General features: G+C 33.8%; 1 long non-coding RNA gene across 1 annotated transcript; it reads right to left on the minus strand.

Moving 5' to 3' along the window:
* Positions 1–956: 956 nt before the first annotated feature.
* LOC148935994 (uncharacterized) lies at positions 957–2437 on the minus strand. The gene is made up of 3 exons (XR_016139919.1): positions 1617–2437; positions 1378–1527; positions 957–1206 (listed from the first exon to the last, which is right to left on the minus strand). It is a non-coding gene; the product is annotated as an uncharacterized LOC148935994 (long non-coding RNA).
* Positions 2438–2784: the final 347 nt, after the last annotated feature.

Here is a 2784-nt window from a genome sequence, read left to right on the forward strand (position 1 = left end):
ATATTTTACCAATTAATTAACACTTAATTAAGAATTGTATAATGAAAATTGTATGACAAATATCTTATCTATATAAGAAATAATAAACACTATTGTAAGAAAATAAGAAAATATATGTAGGAAGAATGAAGGGTGCCGAGTACCGGACCGATAGTCGATCATATCGATGCGATCGAGATCGCGTTCGAGAGAATCCGAGGTGTCGTAGCACGTCGCGAAGATCCCGAGAGAAAGAGTCCACATTGAGCCACATAAGTGTCGGTCCACAATAAGTATTTAATCTTTAAGCCGTAAGAAATTGACCAATCATAGTCGATTATTCTTTTCATATTAGATTATAATTGGTCAATTTCTTACTTCTTAAAGCTTAAATCACCTATTGTGGACTGACACTAAGAGTACAATTGAGTTAAGAGAAAGAGTTCACGAATTGAAAACGACATGAGTCAAAGAGTTCACGATACAGAGACTATATACGAGTGCCGAATAATCCGAGACTAAAGAGTTTTATATATATACGAGTGACGAACAATACTCAGAGAGACTAAAATCAACGTTATTTTGCCGCGTAAGTGTCGGTCCACAATAAGTATTTAATCTTTAAGCCGTAAGAAATTGACTAATCATAGTCGAGTATTCTTTTCATATTCGATTATAATTGGTCAATTTCTTACTTCTTAAAGCTTAAATCACCTATTGTGGACCGACACTAACGAAATACAAATTTATTAGACTGTAGACAGATTCGCGAGCGCAACTATTTCTTGTACGTAACTTATGACTATTTCTTGTACATAACTTATTCTCGAAACGATCATTTTGTAAAAATTTTATATAATTGTATCGTTTCAAATAAACTATTGTGAACATTTATTTCTTAATGGAAAAAATTTCTTAAACTAAATTCTTTTCCTACATATATTTATATTTATGTAAAAAGAACTTTATGTGTATTTTATTATTCTAAATATTGCGGAGCGAATGGATGTGCGAATAATATTCATTAATTCATCCACCTTCTTAATCAATGATATCAAAAGTTCTATATGTTCTTTATGAGCTTTTTTTTAAATTCCAACTCTTCTTTGCTTATGGTTAATTTTTTTTCTTTCAATTTTAACATTCACTCCTGAATATTGCAGTAATCCGAAGTATGCTGTTCAAATAAGTGTTTTACGTTCTGCTTCATTTTCTTGCTGCTAATATCTGAAAAAATTAATTTAATAATATTATGTTAATATAATAATATTAGTTTAATAATATTAATTTAATAATATTAATATTAGTTCTTTTCAATAATAAAATGTCGAAAAGTCGAATAAAATATTGTTAATATCACGTAACAAAGAGTTTTAATGCGTCTTAATTAATAATTACCTGAAGAATAGAATATCTCTTGAATATCTCAGAATATCTCTTGTTACTTTTTTATTGATATTGACTGATGCTTGTTCTGAAGTTTCTTCTTGTATATCTTTTTGTATATTCTTGTATATTTTCTATAGAAGTAAGTACATTAGAGGATATCTGAAATGGAAAATATTTTTATTTAGGTACTACTTTTGCAAGAAATAAATATATCATATAAAAAAGAAATATTATATATCATAACTCACATTTATTGGAAAATCTTCTGTATCAATATTTATTACATCTATGAGAAAAATGTTCCTGAAATTTATAACATATTTAATGTTATAGTTTTAAAACATTGTAGTGTAACAATTATTATTTCAAGTTTCTGGGAGGTTCGAAATCGTTTTCTTGGGACTCTTCCAGATCTGCAAACTTTGCGAATCAAAAGTTCTTTGGTGGTTTGGTAACAAGTGGAAGGATTCTGTAGTTTCTGCGACGTTTTTTTATCGATTAGATGAGTAGAAGTAAAATTCGATGGAGAAAGATTATTTTTCTTCAAAAATAAATTATCATCAATACTCCTCTTTTAGGAATGCCAGACATTCCGTTGGCTTCAAGTGTCAGAAATAAATCATATTCAGAAAGTTTGTATCTAGGGTTTTGAATGAAATTCGCTACTTTCGACATGACTCTCCATGGCTAATCATCGGACGCACTGGACTTGCCGAGGTTTGCACATCTCCCTGTCGACATCCATACGGCCAGCCCAACTGATCGCCAATCGATAAAGACAGCCAATCACTGGACACCTCAACTTTTAAGGTTCGCTCACAACGTCACTGTCGATATCCAAATCGGCTAGCCCATGCAATGGAGGAGCAACCATAGCGCACAACTGAGTCACAGCGACAATCGTGCCCTCCTCACATCGCGCATCTCCCTGGGCAGTAACACACCGGGCAACGGGTAACATCAAAAGAGAAGAAAAATCGAAGCTTGTCCACTAAGGGGGGAGTCCTGTGGCGGTCCCCCGTTCACACAACTAATATCTAGCATCCACGAAAAGCACCATGACCCGCATAGCGCAGTGGTAGCGCGCCAGTCTTAGACACCTGAGGACTTAGATTCGAATCTCACTGCGGCCAATGCCACATACCTTCACTTATAGCTTTATGATTATTATTTCAAATGCAGCTACTGGCTTCCGTAATTCACTGGCAGTACTGCCAGCATGACGTCATAGTGTGCTATGCAAGCGTTCCGTTTTCATTAGTTCACTGTATTCGCTGTAATGTGAAATTGTGGAAACGGAACAGGATTGAACAGTATTGCGTACAACTACAGATGACGCTGTCATATAATAATATTAGAGACCCTTTAGTAAGAGTCTGGCCATCAGAAACTCGATTTTGAAGTGTTGTGTTTTGA

This window comes from Pogonomyrmex barbatus, unplaced genomic scaffold (genome assembly GCF_055798465.1).
Source record: "Pogonomyrmex barbatus isolate J1 unplaced genomic scaffold, ASM5579846v1 scaffold3, whole genome shotgun sequence".
Taxonomy (NCBI): domain Eukaryota; kingdom Metazoa; phylum Arthropoda; class Insecta; order Hymenoptera; family Formicidae; genus Pogonomyrmex; species Pogonomyrmex barbatus.